This window comes from Eurosta solidaginis, chromosome 4 (assembly GCF_040869045.1).
Source record: "Eurosta solidaginis isolate ZX-2024a chromosome 4, ASM4086904v1, whole genome shotgun sequence".
Taxonomy (NCBI): domain Eukaryota; kingdom Metazoa; phylum Arthropoda; class Insecta; order Diptera; family Tephritidae; genus Eurosta; species Eurosta solidaginis.
In genome coordinates this window covers 112,261,382-112,278,230 of record NC_090322.1, presented here as the reverse complement: position 1 = coordinate 112,278,230, position 16,849 = coordinate 112,261,382, and the positions used below count along the sequence as shown (strand labels likewise).

The following is a 16,849-nucleotide window of genomic DNA, read 5'->3' as shown; positions in this document are numbered from 1 at the left end:
ATTTTGATATATGGAAGGCTATATCTATTTGATTCCTTTATACCTGTACAACCAACCGTTATCCAATCAAAGTTATAATACCCTGTGTACAAGTACAGCTGGGTATAAAAGCACGGTTGAAATAATAAACAATAAATATATACATATATATGAGACACTTTAGTTTACGTTAGGTGTGGAAGTACCGAGAACAGAGAACATAATTTATAGCAATAAAGCTATAAAGCCCCGTGAAAAGCGACAAAAGCTTTTCAATAAGAAAAAAATAAACCTACATAAATACATACATATAATAAAAATCTTACTTGGCGGTATATGTAGTATATATGTATGTAAAAAAGAGAAGTGAAAAAATGTTTTTGTTCTGCAAATTTGACCATTAATGTATTATCTTTTTTATTTCGTCTTTTTTCGTTAATTTGTAATAACAAATGACAGTGAAACGAATTTGTGCAAAATATACATTCATATACATATATGTGTACAAGGTCAATGCTTATGCTGATATTCTCCCACGATGTGCATAAAGACAGAGCAATAATAAAACGTCCAGCCATTGACGCCTAACACATGTCACATCTTATTATTAATTTGATTGTTATGTATATACATATTTTGGTTTACGTCTTGCTTTTCTTTTATTGGTCTACAATTTCGTTATTAAATGTTTTTTTATTGGTAATTATTTAATTATACTCACATGTGCTTAGCACATAGAGTATATTAATTTTATTTGCATAGCAGTACATTGTACCGGTAAAAATTAGTCGAGAGAAATATAGATTCCCATGTAGCAAAATGCCCAGATAATAGGGAATTTATTAAAGGCTTGGTCCCCCAACAGAGATGCCGCTATATATCGGTAAACTATGTTCCCAAAAATTTTGCAACGTTTAAGGATCTGAAGTGGGCAAATGTACAAGAGGCGTACAGTCATAGAGGCGTGAATGATAAGTCATTTAGCAACGATTCCTCTGCGCCTCAAGATCTGCACACGAAAAAATACTAAGCCATATTCGTCATCGAAAAAAAAACATTTTCCAGCCTTTTGGGAAAATTCATTCAGGATCTTCTCGTCGTCAAAACATCGTATTTTTCACATGATTCTTGGTTCTTCTCAAAATTGAAAATGAACGTTCTGGAGTTGCTTTAGTAACTGGCAATACTGCCAAACCCCCCATTAACGTATTTACTGTAATAACTCAGTAGGATGCCGGTTGTTTTCTTCGATTTATTAATTTTCCACGTGAAACACGTCTTGTCAATCCAATATCAAGAAAAAAGAGACCGGAAATACACGGTCTGTCACTTGACAGCGACAGTACTTGTGAAGAGGCCGAGGTTGCCATCAGGGCTGAGGCTGCCACTGGCCGGGAACTATTACATTACATACATTTTTGAGTGCGTTCACATTTATTCCCTGAAAAAAGTGAAAATTAAAGAGTTCTGTAGTTTTTGATTTAAGAAAACTTACCGACAACGCAACCAACGCATTTTGAACGCTTCGATGGTGAATTCGTGGAGGCACATTTTAACTTCACAGACGAAGTTACTTTGGGCCTTATTTAAAAAATAAGAAGTTGTGAGGAACTGTGGACAAAATATGTCCTCGAAATTTTAAAAACAAAAAAATTTGTTGAGCGTTTTCTCATGATCTGTATACCGCGCTTATTTTTTTAAGACTCCAACAAATGCTTACAGGCTTAAATTAATGGTTACAGTACCTATCCCGGAAAGAATTGATATATAAAAAATACATATGTATTTTCAAATAAATTTTTTTTAAAGTTTGGCTCATGGTGGCTTTTGTTACCTGAATAACTCGCTAGCTTGGAAGTTGTGACTAAAAAGTAGTTAAATAGACAGTGGCTCCTTTTGCTATGAAGCATTTTCCCGCTCCTAACCACAAGTCGAGGTATTACGTATCGAACCAAAAATCGAAAATACACTGCCACATTTTTATTAGAAAGTTTAAAAAAGAATGTGGATGAATATAAAACATTGCTCTCTCTTCATCGGTGAATACATTCAAAGTTATATTTTATTGGAAAATACCCACACAAATGTCATTATTCTTCTAGCTGAGTAACTAAACAAATGCGTAAAATATTGTTTCAGTGTATGGAAGTACGGGTGCTATTCTCCCTTAAAAAAACACCAAAAATGAGGAAAACTTTCATAAAAGTTTTCTTTGAATTGTCGTAAGTTTCTATCGAATTAGTAAGAATTTCTAATTTTTGTATAAAACCTTTCATTAATTAAGAAATAATTTTCCTCATTATTTACAAACATTTTTATTTAATGCCAGAATTTGGAACTCTTTGTGTGTAGCCCCGAGAAAGGGATTACTTCGCTTCACTCCAACCTCATCTGAGAACAGGCATGCAATTTTGTGCCCCTATTCTAGAAATTAAAAATATGTTCTAGGCGGAAGAGTAAAAAAAAAACTTCCTCTTTTCTCTTACCTGGAACAACGATGTTGTTTTTGTTAAAAACTTTTAAATCTTCCCAAACAAGCAATGGGAGAGTTGTAGGGAGCCCCTTCAAAACCTTTAAAAGAATAATATGGAAGCTTTCATTGGTATCTCACTGCTCTCTTAAGTGCAATATAGAGATGTTTTGCAAAGCCATCCCTCAAACAAAAAATTCCCCCAGCATATTTCTTCGGAAAGTATACTCCTTTGTACGAAGGTTTTTCGAAGCTATGTCCCGACAAATCATAACACTTTTACTTGAATTTTGTAGGTATAAGGCTTTCTGTACTTTTATCGACTATCTTATTTATATGAAGGTATGGGTATTAGACTGCGTCGATTTATTAACCGATATCGCGCCTTTGATTTTTGAAAGGATTTGAGCTCAGGAAAAAAGTTTCACTACGCATACCCAAAAAAATAATTTTCGAGCCTGCGAAAAAAGTGGCGAAAGGGAAATTTTTCGACAAATCGACCCAGGTTAATAGGTATGTTTTTAAATTTTGATTACACATTTTGTGTCTTAGCTCTGGGGTCGACGCGTTTGTTTTTTGGGCTATTACCTTAATGGTGCCTGTTACTAGAACGTACCGTATATCTGGCAAAGGACCATCAACATGGGTAACACTCCCAAAACCTTCGGAGAGTGTATCGTTGATAGAACAACAACAACGAAGATAGTGGCGATAGTATACATTTTTTTTTTTTATTTCACGCACTACTAAGATTTTGACCGCAACTGTATAACGCAAAAGGAAAATAGCAATACCATGCTCGAAATAGGTCCTCCCTAGCTTTTCAACCAATGCAAACTTTTTTCTATTGGGTTCTTTGGTTCAAATGTGTGTGAATACTTTAGTGAATATTTTCCACAATATTTACATATGCGAGTTAACTCTGTGGGTAGAGATTTGTACACCTCGACACGAAATCCCTGGCAGTTATAAAAAATAAAATTTTTTTTTTCATTTTTTCAAAATTATTTTTTTCCATTCTTAAGAAAATTGTTCTTAAAACTACGTAACAGAAGTCAAAAGGATTCAAATTTATTTCCAGACTTTAACCTTTTAGCTTAGTAGGACAATGATAGCAACACATATTTAGCGCATTAATATTAGATATTACAGTAATTTTTTTTATTTAGGCTAAACATCGGGACAGGGAGAAGCATACATCTATATTGGGTCCCAGGGCATATGGGAATAGATGGCTATGAAAAAGCGGATGAACTAGCTAAGAAGGGTGCATCCCTTACTCCGTAGACGCCCCAATTAGACTGGGAGAGATTAAGCGAAAGCGAGAGGTGATCGACCAAACAGGAAAGGCGTGGGTTCAAGCGCGGGGCTATAAAGTGTCGAAGATTATGTGTAGGTCTTACAACCTTAAACTAACAAAGTTGCTTCTATCATTAAAAAGAGAGGACTGTATACTCATGACGGGTATTCTGACTGGACACTGCCTTCTGGCGTCATATGCCTTTAAATTATGCTTGGTCAGTGATAGGAGATGTAGGAAGTGCTGGTTGGAGCAGGAAACGATCGAACACGTGCTGTGCTCGTGCCTTGCGCTTGCCAGGCTAAGACTGCAGCTATTAGGAGTGATACAGCTGTCAGATCTAGAAGCAGCAATTGGCTTAAGTCCTAGGAAGCTTCTAGTATTTGCCAAGAGGGCGGAGTTATTTTATAATATAGGTCCTGGTTTTTGATAGAGTTTTTCAGTTTTTAAGTTAAACAACAGTTAAACAAACAGTTAAAACATACTTCTGGTAACAATACGGACTCATTCAGTCTATGTGAGGTCCTCATGGACCGGCCAGTTCAACTTAACCTAACCTAGGCTAAACATATTTTTGATGAGTTTTAACTACGTGCTAGGTTTTTTGAGTAGAGCTGTTCGTTATATCAATGCCAAATGCCTTTTTGTAATTTTTTATTGCACCAGAAGCGATATTTTTGAATAAACTTAGTATTTGTGAGATGGTTAAATGTGAACCATATCTTTTGTTTAGAATTCTTGTTCTTCTATCCAACTCTGTTTCGAATAAAGTAACTAGATAAACAGCTAGAATACATCTTTGAATCCATAATCGGGCATCTATTGCCTAACGAACTGTATTCCAACTTTTTGGTTTCCTCTAAAATTAGCGTGTGCGAACAACTGCGTGCGTACAGATTTAGAGGTACATAAATATGCTTTAATAAAAGAATATTTGGTTGCTCCCGAATTTATTCTTCCTTACTTTTTTTTATTTTATTACAACTTCTTACATTATATGAAAATATGAACTGCAGTTAAACCCTAATTTATTACCTTATAAGGCTTTGGCAAACGTTTTTGTGGGACTTTGATTTTGGTGACTTAATGGAAATATATTTAGTTGTTTGTTGTGCCCACGCGCGAATCGGTATATTTTAATTACAGATATGTGATGTTATTGATGATTTTGCATATAAATGGAACTGTTAAAATGTTTTCAAAAATATTATAGACCGCAGCGCACGGTGAGGAAGATTGCCATTTTTCGTCCGCAATCATAATTATTAACCTAGATTTTTATATATTCAACTTGATTATTACGCTGGGAAAAAACAAAAGTTAAATAACTTGTAAGTGATAGCTGCTTATAGACCTGGTTGAGTGGAGAGAAAACAGAGGCAAGAAAATTTCTAATTGCCTCCAAAATTGTTGGTTTCGTTGTTGATGAATAATATTGTATTGATTTGGTTATAAATTAATGGACTGTATTTATTAGGTTCAAATGATATAATTCACAAATAAAAATGATATTTATGAACAATCAAAATTTTGCTGATGGTTGCTTCAAAATGTTTGGTATGTATCTGTTTTAGTGTTGCAGAGGTAGAAATCCATTTGACGTTGTGAAGAAAATACTTCAGGGATGATTTAATTCCGCATCATACCGCCAGCCCTGAACGATAGTTTCAGTCGGCCGTTAGTAACAATGCAACTTTCGTGATTGGACGTTTATAAATGCCCTTCTCAGTGCGTATTGTGACCATTCTAACGGCACCATCTTCACCCGGATGGACTCTCTCAATTATTCCCAATGACCACTTAGTTGGAGGAGTGTTGGGCACCATCGTCACCCGGATGGACTTTCTCAATTATTCCCAATGACCACTTAGTTGGAAAAGTGTTGGACTCTTTGATGATGACTATTTTGCCAACTTCCAAGTTAGGATGCTCGGTAGTCCATTTAGTGCGACGCTGAAGTGATGTAATGTATTCCATCTTCCAGCGATTCCAAAATCCTTGTGCCATGTTGCGAATATGATTCCATGAAGATTTCAATGATATCGTGGGCTCTGGTACTGCAGTTCATGGTTCACCAATTAAAAAATGCGAAGGCGTAAGTGGGTTTTGATTGGCGCCTGAAATAGTACACAACGGCCTGCTATTTAGCATAGATTCAATCTGTGTGAGCAAAGTGTATAGCTCTTCGAACGATAGTAATGTTTCGCCTAAATCTCTTCGTAAATGCTGATTAATTGATTTTACGTTTGTCTCCCATATCCCACCGAAATGTGGCGAAGATGGTGGAATAAAGTGCCACGTTGTTCCATCTTTAGCCAAGTGAGACTGTATTTCATGATTAAATGATTCCTTAAGTAAGTAAACTTTTATGCATATCCGCTAACAAACGATGAGCACCATGAAAATTCGTTCTCGAAGTGAAACGTTTGAATGCCGCGATAAATGCCTCTGCTGACAAGTCACTGACCAACTCAATGTGAATCGCCTTTGTGGCCATACAGTCAAAAAGGCATATGTAAGATTTGCAAATTCTTGGGCGTTTGCAGTTTGTCATTTTGATATTAGTAGGTCCTGCAAAATCACATCCTGATTTGAGAAATACTCTGGCTGGCTCCAGACGCACTGCTGGTAAGTCCGCCATCCGCTGTGTTGCAGTTTGTTTCCGTAGTATGAAGCACTGTTTACATTGGTGTACCACAGATCTAATCATATTTCTGGCACCTAAAATCCAGTAGCGCTGACGAATGATGACAAATAGCTCATTGACTCCTACATGCAAATAAATCTTGTGTAGCTTCTCTATTATTAATCTGGATACATGATGTTTCAGAAGAATGACTGGGTGTTTGATGTAGTAGGATACTGCGGCACGAGCAATACGGCCTCCTACGCATAGAACACCCTGTGTATTGATGAACTGCGATAATTGTATAAGTTTGTCCTTCTTGTTGGAGTTTTTGGTTAAACGTTGAAATGTATCTTCAAAAAATGCATGCTGAATGGCGCTAAATAATACGCATCGCGCTTGTTCTAGCTCTTTGTGTTCCAAACTAACCTTTTGAATGTTGGTTTTATGCTTATGTCATGATATGAATCGTAGAACGTATGCGATGACATTGATTATACGTGTAAATGATGACACCATGATTGCATAATCAACAAAAATTTATGAACCCTTTTCGCGGGTTATGGTATGCAGTACAATTTTCCATCTTTCCAATAAATCTTCTGCAGGTTCACATTTTTCTACTGTCGTGTATTTGGGCCTGTGTGATCTTGGATTTTGTAACCAAGTCGGACCTGACCACCATAAGTTATGGTTAGGTAGTTGCTCAGGTGCTATGCCTCTGGAGGCACAACCCGCTGGATTCTCTTTGGTGTCAATGTAGTGCCATTAACTTATTGACAAAGCGTCAAAAATTTCTTCCGTTCTATTCTCGCTGAACATTTTCCAATTGCGAGGTGGTGATGATAACCAATGAAGGACAACCTGAGAGTCTGTCCAAGCATAAACCCTTTCATCTACTATGTTGAGTGATGCCTAGATCGAGTTGTATAAGCGTGTTAACAAAAGCGCTGCACATAGCTCTAAGCGTGGTATCGACATAGCCTTTAGTGGCGCCACTCGTGTCTTTGCAGCAATTATAGAGACCGACCTTGATCCTTCCTCAATGGATACACTATATACGAACGCGGCATATGCAGAAGTTGAGGCGTCACAAAAGCAATGCAACTCGAAAAGCGCTGGTTGAACGTAAAATACGTCTTGGAATAGACACTGCTTCTAAACTATGCAATGTGTCCCGTATGTGTCGCCAAGTGCTACTTATATCGTCTGGCAGCGTGTCATCCCAGTTAACGTTTGTTAGCCATATCTTTTGAAAGAGAATTTTTAGTTTCACCACGACTGGTGCTAAAAACCCAAAAATATCTAATATACGAGCGATTTCTGAATGGATGTGCCGTTTGGTTATGTCACATACAGTGGTTGATTCAACATGAAACGAATACTTATCTGACTTTGGATTCCAATAAAGGCCCAGTACCTTGTTGTAGTCAGATGAATCTCCAATTTTGTTTTTTGAAATGATTTCACATTCATCAGCAGAAACCGTTCGCATAATCGTCGAGGAGTTGGAGCTCCATTTTCGGAGATGGAACCCTCCAGTCTTGAGTAGGTTTATTAATTCAGTTTTGATTCTAATCGCCTCATCTATACTGTCACCGCCAGCCATGACGTCATCCACATAAATGTTATTTTCGATAATACTAGCTGCAAAGAGTATATATTTGTCAAGAGGCGTCACTCGATACTTTTGTTGTTGCCAAAGCAAATTACTCGATGTTTTCTCAAGGTAGTCGTTGGTTTTTTTTATCAGATGTATTTATAAAAACGTCTTCTATACATTTTCGTGCGGTATTTGTGTTTATTTTATTGATTGTATTAAATTAATTAATTAATTCTCTTTCCAAAAATCGTAATTATGCAAAGTCACTTTACCGCATAACTATATAGGATTCAATTAAAAAAAACTAAACAAAACTTCCTTGAGAATCACATTCGACATGACAGGGTTGCTTTGGCAACAACAAAGTATCGAGTGACGCCTCTTAACAAATATATACTCTTTGCTAGCTGCATGAGGAAATTTATCTAAGTTATCACGTGCCAGTTGTTGCAAAACGCGAACAGACAGAAACGGCGCTAATGCTGTTCCGTATGTGACTGTGTATAGCCTGTAGTGCTTAACAGACTCGTGTGGAGATGATCTCCATACATTACGCTGGTAATCTTGGTGCACATGCGATGCCCAAATTTGTCTGAACATCTTTGTAATGTCCGCTACGAACACATACTTAAATTGGCGAAAGCGCATTGAAACGCCAAATAAGTGTTGCTGAATAGGTGGACCCACTAATAACTGATCGTTGAGAGATTTGCCTTCAGTATCTTTGTGAGATCAATCGATCACCACACGCAGCCTAGTTGTAGAGCTATCAGGCTTAAACATTGCATGGTGTGGCAAATAATACTGAGGCGACTTGTTTATGTCTTCTGAAGATATCTGTTGCAAATGACCCAAAATTCGTATACTCTTGCTGTAGTTTCGTATTGGCGTGGAAACGCCGTTCCATGCTGCTCAACCTCTGAACAGCTCCTTGTAATGTATTCGCAAAGGTGACACCTAACTGCTTAAATGGCAATTGAACAACATATTTGCCATCGGTGGAGCGTTTATGAGTTTGTCTAAAATGAATCTCAGCGGATCATCATGTTTTGAATGTTTGCCAACTGGTTTGCATTCATAAAATTCCCAAAATCGTTTAAGTAGTTCGTCCACGTTAATTGTGGCTGTATAAGATGCGACCACGCCTTTACTGGTCGAAACTTCGACTTGACCCGAAAGGATCCTTTCATAAATTAAGTTGATTGCAAAAAAGTTTGGATTTTCTATTTGAAGTTTGCCATCAGTGATGATGCTCCAAATAACATCTGCACCGAGTAGCAAATCGATTGGTGCACTTTCGTTAAAATGTGCGTCCTCTAGTTTTAGTGAAGCGATTTTGTTCCACGGTATGTTAGTTGGCGGCCGCCGTGGTGTGGTGTTAGCGTGCTCCGCCAATCACACCGTATGCCCTGGGTTCAACTCCCGGGCAAAGCAACATCAAAATTTTAGAAATAAGATTTTTCAATTAGAAGAAAATTTTTCTAAGCGGGGTCGCCCCTCGGCAGTGTCTGGCAAGCGCTCCGATTGTATTTCTGCCATGAAAAGCTCTCAGTGAAAACTCATCTGCCTTGCAGATGCCGTTCGGAGTCGGCATAAAACATGTAGGTCCCGTCCGGCCAATTTGTAGGGAAAAATCAAGAGGAGCACGACGCAAATTGGAAGAGAAGCTCGGCCTTAGATCTCTTCGGAGGTTATCGCGCCTTACATTTATTTATTTTTTTTATTTATGTTAGTTACACAGTGCTTTGGGATATTTGCCGTGATCGCTGAAGTACGCATGCGCAAACTGATACATGGGAATCGTAAATCCGAAAGCTGATCACGCAACCCTTCATTATTCCCGCTTCTGATGATGAAATGCCTTTAATGTGCAGTCGCGCCTTTGAACGCTCTACCCCAACGTGATAATACAGGCATCCGATATAAATGATACTTGCGAGCCAGTGTCAATCAGAGCACGTAGATAATGGACTTGTCCTACAGTGTCTTTCACCGTCACTACTGCGGTAGGAAGCACAACTTGACCGCTTTGTTGTCAGTGTAGTACATGATGACTTGTAAGTGCATCGTTCAAAGCGCTCTGCAACGAGATGTTATTAGTATTTGTTTGAGACGTAATTTTACCTAAATCAGATTTTGATTCCTGTTTATCAACACTTTCTTGAAGAAGTGTATGATGTTTCGCATGACAAATGCGACAAGTGAAGCTTGATTTACAATCCTTTACTAGATGACCTTGTTTGAGGCAGTTGAAGCAAACACCCTTCGATCTTACTTTATTACGACGCTCTGATATAGACGCTGCAATATTTCTGTACACTTTGAAATGTTGTGTTGCCCATTACAAAAGGCGCATGATGAACTTGATGTCGTTGTTGCTGTGACATGCGAACGTACTGATGTGTTACACACTGCAGCACCTGCTGTGTGTAACTCATTCGTTTCCAAATGAATAAATCGAGAAATTTTAAAAATGCATCAATCGTAATACTGGTTTTTGATCCAATATGTTCAAATCAGTGGTGACGTGTTTCTGCATCCAATTTGTTCAGACGAATTAAGATTAACCATGGGTCACGTTTCTTAATGTTTATAGTTGATAACCCTCGCAAGCACTCGTCTGCGCCGTCAATAATTTTGCGCAAAACTTTAGGGTTTGTTTTAGTTGCTGTTGGTAGTTTCATAAATATTTTAGTGAATGATCTTGCTACCAAATGTGTCCTATCGTAGCGTTGTTCAAGTTTGCTTCATGCCTCTGTATAAGTGTCGTTCGTAACCGGTATGTTTTTCATTAAATCCGCAGCTTTACCAGCCAAACACGATGATAAATAGTAAAACTTTTGCGTATTTGATAGATTTTCCTTTGAGTCTACTGCTCCTTTGAATATATCGCTGAATGTTTTCCACGCACTGTATTCACCCGAAAATGTCGGTACTGTCAATTTCGGTAGTATGACGTCATTATGTTGCAACACTAAATTTTGCAGCGTTTGTTGCCTACTCGCTATTTCTTGTTTTTCCCGTAATTATGTAGTTATGGGAGAGAGTGCCTGTATTTATTTTTCCTCGTACTGCATGAACGATGCAAGGAATATTCTGTACTCTCTTCCAATTCGTTAATTTGATTATCGACGATATTCAGATGTTTTCATGCTTCATTGAGATTGGAAATCCTTTCTTCCAACTCTGTCACAGGTATTTCGTGGCTGATTTCACTTGAAAAATTAAATGCGCTTGTTGTTGAGGCTCTGTATCTGCCTCGTTGCCCTTTCAATGCTGCTACATACATTGTAATGGTGAAGATGACCAAAATGGTGCTTTACGCTATGCAAGCGCTACAAATACTCGAATAGTAAATGAACTTGATGCGTACGATATGAAATCCGAAAATTCTTAAATTCGGCTCGAATTGACCAAACAATGATGAATAATATTGTATTGATTTGGTTCTAAATGAATGGACTGTATTTATTAGGTTCAAATGATATAATTTAGTGTTGGGAACTATCGAATGAAAACTATCGAGTTATTCGATGGTTCACTAATTTTCATTCATTCGATAGTCATTTGAAATTCGTTCATTACTATTTTTTCGAATTACTAGTTTTAGGTATGAATGATTCGTTCACTACTATTTTTTCGAGTTACTAGTTTTAGGTATGAATGATTCGTTCACTACTATTTTTTCGAGTTACTAGCTTTAGTTATGAATGATTCGTTCACTACTATTTTTTCGAGTTACTAGTTTTAGTTATGAATGATTCGTTCATTACTATTTTTTCGAATTACTAGTTTTAGGTATGAATGATTCGTTCATTACTATTTTATCGAACTACTAGTTTTTGGTATGAATGATTCGCTCATTACTATTTCTTCGAATCGTTCGTTCTATTTAAATTTTTGCTGTGCATATATCAGTGTTAAAAAGATATTAAAATAAATTTTCGCCTGTGCAGCGCTACTGAAGACTTTCGAAAAATGTGCAAGAACAACAAAACTATCGTATTACACCTTATTTATGTAAACACTTCGCTAAAACAATGGATTTCTAAATACAATTACGAAAAATTGTTACTCACTATGTTTGTTTTGGCCTAAAAATTAGACCACTATGATAAGAAGAATGTTGCTGTTATGGATTGTAAATTAGAATATATGAATCCGGTTCGCTTGGATTAGCACCTTCTGGTTCTAGGCCGACTCCTATTATATCCCCTGACATATTTTAGTAAATAATAACTTGGGACCATTATATACATCATGAGTTAACTGTCAAGAGCTTATGGGAGATCTTCTGATCAAGTTTGTATGATATATTAAAAGGTCATATGTTTTACTTCCAACTCTCAATGTCAAATCAACAGAGCAGATGGAAAGAACAATGGATTTTTAGAGATCGAAACACATCTAAAAGTATTACGATCACTTCCAAGTGTGACTGTAAAACTTTTCATCAAACCCGAAACCCATTTAAGTGCGCAAAGTTCCTACAGTTCAACTATATAATGGATAACACCTCTCCCACTTATGTCCGGTTTTTCGATAAAAGCTTCAACTGAAGTTGAAGTTGAGGTCAGTTTACTTTAGACGCATTCTTGAATTTTACTACTCATCGCAGTTTAAGTTTTTAATTTTATTCGATGCCTAAAGTAATATAAGTTCGCACTGGTCTTGTGTATCCCTTTTGTATTGGCATTAGGTTGCACTGATATGCTGAAAAAGAAACAGTCTGTAATGGCTTTCGTAGCAAGGCATTTGTTTTTCTACTCCTACTTTTCCAAAGCGGGTAAACATTTTACCCTCTTCTGACCGTTGGAAATACATCCCTACCGTTTCAGATAGCGTACACCTTCTATCTCTTTTTATTTACTTCACCTGGTGATTCCACCATGCTCAGAACATAGTAATCTAACTTCAGGAGAAATAGCGCCAGTAATTGCAGAAGAGGAACGTAGTTCCACTTCTCTTTCGTCAACTACTGCAGGGAGTGCAGCGCGCAGTTCGTTAACAGTACCTACCGAAGACATTTCCAATAGTGGATGTTTGAGAAGGACTGTTCAAACAAAATTTTTTGTTACCAGCACACGTTCTGAGCTCTCAGAGCAAGAAAAAAATAATATTGATGAATCTCTTTTAAAGATGATTACAAACGACTTGCAGCCACTTTCCATCGTTGACAATGTAGGATTTGTAGAATATACAAAAAAGCTTCAGCCATTATATTCCTTGCCAAACAGAAAAGTTTTATCAAATACAATGCTACCTTTTAAATACAATGAAGTAAGCAAGAAACTGCATTACTTGCTCAACATTGTAACACATATTTCAGTTACAACTGATATGTGGACTTCTGATAGTCAAAAATCTTTTTTGTCAGTTACTAGTCATTTCGTTCAGGATAACAAAATGATTTCTGCAGTTTTATCAACAAAGGAAATCTTAGGAAATCATACCTCCCAAAATATAGCTACAGAATTGAAGTTAATATTTGATGAGTGGTCCGTTTTTGACAAAATAGTTACTGTAGTAAGTGATAACGGGGCTAATAATAAAAAGGCTATAATTGAAATGCTACAGAAGCACCACCACCCATGTGTAGCGCACACATTAAATTTATGTGTAATTGATGCCATCAAAGCTGTTCCACAAGTTACTGTGCTCATAACTAAGTGTCGTGCCATAGTCACTTACTTTAACCATAGTTCTCAAGCGACGGAAAAATTAAAAAATATGCAAAAGCAAATGGGCGTTACTGAACTGAGGTTAAAACAAGATGTCCCTACCCGGTGGAATTCCACCCTTATAATGATGGAGCGCATATGCTTGGTAAAAGAACCACTCTCTGCCATAATAACTTCTTTACCAAATGCTCCTGATTTCCTCAATTCATCAGAATGGGAAACATTGTTGGACTACACTAATCTTTTCAAGCCCGTAGAGGCCATGACAACCGAATTGTCAGGAGAAAATTATCCCACGATGTCAATGGTAGTGCCCCCTGATCAGAGGTCTTCAATACGCAGTACGAAATCGCAAAATGAAAACTGTAGAGGGAGAAAGTTTGAAGAGCAAATTGTTAGAGGTAGTTTGGAGACGATTAGGGCAGTTGGAGTCTGACAAAATGTCCGCCAAATCAACATTCCTAGATCCTAGGTTTAAAAAAATTGCGTTCGGTAATGAAATTAATGCAAATAATACAACAAAATGGCTAGTGGAAGAAGTAACTTCCCTAATACGGCAACAAAACACAAGTGTTTCTACCAACACCCCAAGAGAAGCATCGGTCGATAAAAGCGAAGTATCTCTCTGGGACCTTCTCGATGTAAGAGTTGCTGAAGCAAAAACAATTTGTCAAAACGCGCCCAATGTCAATGCAAATATTCAGTTGGAGCAATATCTAAGGCAAAATTTTGTTGATCGCTCAAATAATCCCCTAGACTATTGGAATCGTAGCCAGTCAACATTTCCGGAACTATATATGCTTTCGAAAAAATATTTATGTATACCCGCAACATCGGTTCCGTCAGAACGAGTTTTCTCGAAAGCAGGGCAAATAATTAACGACAGGAGAAACCGACTTAAAGGAGATAAACTAGATATGATAATATTTTTGAACAGCAATTTAAACATTGTATTTTTCATGTCAACTCGATGTACATACTTGTGTTATTTACTTTACAATAAATTTTTTTAGGGGTTTAATAACGCAATCAGTTGCCATCTCTGCGGCGAAAATTTAATATAGACCCTCATGCACTATCCGATTTTGGCTAGAACAACTATAGCGACTTTTAGTATTTAAGTGCTTAAAATATTTGTTTTATGTTTCTTTTATAAGTGAAATTTAATGTGCAATTTTTACATTAATTAAACGTGACCTGAATTTTGAAAAAAAAAAAAAAAAAAACAGTAGCTTATGTATAAGTTAAGGCAATCAATAATGCCTCTGAAACAGATTTGAATAATACAGATAAAAATCCATCTTAAGTAACCCTCTTTCCTGTTGTTGTTGTTGTAGAGGCATAAAATCTCCCCACAGGTTTGGGGGAGACCAAAAAACTCAGTGGGTTGCGAACCAAGGTCATTTGCATATCATTCATGCGCTTTGCATAACATGTAACAAAGGCATTTAAATTGAATATTTTCATTATTTACTTGAAGCAAAATTTACACCATTTTAGTCATATTTAACGTTTTTGTTACGTTCCAATGTAGCGTGATCCAGATACGGATAGAAATTTAACATACAAATGCAACAACAAATAGATCCATATGGTTCACATTGCTGTCGCATTTGCATGTTAAATCTCTAGCCGTATCTGGATCACGTTTCATTTGAACACGACGTTTTTTGTCTTATATAGGTTTGTTCTTTAGCTACCCCGAGGGGTGACTAAAACAATCCAGAGATTGTTCTTTTGGCTTCTGGCAAGCTAAAGAACAAATCAAATGAATGAATGAATGAATGAAAAAATTCGTTCGATAGTTAAAATCATTCAGTAACTAACTATCGATAGTTGAATTCATTCGATAGTTCCCAACACTAATATAATTCACAAATAAGAATGATATTGATGTACAATGAAAATTTTGCTGACGGTTGTTTGAAAATTTCTGGTATGTATTTGGTTTAGTGTTGCAGAGGTAGAGATCCAAGGTTGCATTTTGACGTTGTGAAGAAAATACTTCAGGGATGATTTAATTCCGCATCAGTTGTAAAACAGGTTTTCCTACCTTTCGCACTCCAAAGTTTTACAATTTTGACATATTTTTCAACTTTGGATAAAATATTATATACAAAGTTAGAAATTCGAGCGTAAATTTTAAACAATTTATCGCAATGTTTGATACTTTTTTGTACTAAATTGGAAACCTCTCAATTTTAATATTAATCGGTTTCAATTTAAAACATAATTTAACAATAAGTCTAAAATCATAAACATTTTTTAAAACAAAACCAAAAAAGTTCCAAAAACCCAAATCTGGAACTTGTATACACGACTGGAATTAAAGAAAACTCCAAGAATTTAAACTTGGTGCTGAAAAAGTGCTACAACTCATAGATTCACTTTCGAAATAAGGACTGTTCCGAAAAGAAACTGCCCAATTTTAATAATTTATTTCTTCAAGTGAATGGTTCGCATCATTATGGGTTGTACACAGTAGGATACTATGGTCCATTCTGGATTTTCTTTTAGCTACTTCATCGATGGAGTTTTCAAAGGTTTCACTTTATTGCGAATTGAATAACAATTTCATGATAACAAAGTGTACAGTTAGTAAAAAACTTTTAGAAGACCTGTAAGAGTAAGATTTTTACAAAAAATGAAAAAAATACGTGTTTCGAGGATAAAAAAGGGCAAGAAAGATAGGGATCTAGATGTAAAGAACTTAATATCAGAACAAAATTTTGCGAAATATTTGGAGCTAGTAACCCAATGACAAAATTGGCTTATCAACAACATCCTTTGAAGTACTTTTGAAAATAGGAAATATCGAACTGGAGGAAAAATTAATACTATAAGAATGGAGGAAGCACCAAAAATCTGTGAACGTTTGATCACAGAAAATGTTTAGTGAATTAGAACGGATAATTAAAGTTATGTACATAAAAATGGATGAAACAATTTATTCTAGTTCCATTTTTGCATTCAACCGATGGATGTAACTGTACACGTTCCAGTGTCACAAATTTCATTAAGAAAGTTTGATTAAAAACAACTTTTATGTTAAAAATAAAAAAAAATAAATGTAAGGCGCGATAACCTCCGAAGAGATCTAAGGCCGAGCTTCTCTTCCAATTTGCGTCGTGCTCCTCTTGATTGATGACCTACATGTTTTATACCGACTCCGAATGGCATCTGCAAGGCA

At 36.5% G+C, this 16,849-nt stretch overlaps 1 protein-coding gene and 1 long non-coding RNA gene across 15 annotated transcripts in view; both read right to left on the bottom strand.

Moving 5' to 3' along the window:
• The window catches only part of Nadsyn (NAD synthetase), a 1,223,365-nt gene that overhangs the window by 420,727 nt on the left and 785,789 nt on the right, over nucleotides 1-16,849 (bottom strand). The window lies entirely within an intron of this gene.
• On the bottom strand, nucleotides 520-1,926 carry LOC137248124 (uncharacterized). The gene is made up of 3 exons (XR_010952082.1): nucleotides 1,814-1,926; nucleotides 1,475-1,724; nucleotides 520-1,420 (listed from the first exon to the last, which is right to left on the bottom strand). It is a non-coding gene; the product is annotated as an uncharacterized lncRNA (long non-coding RNA).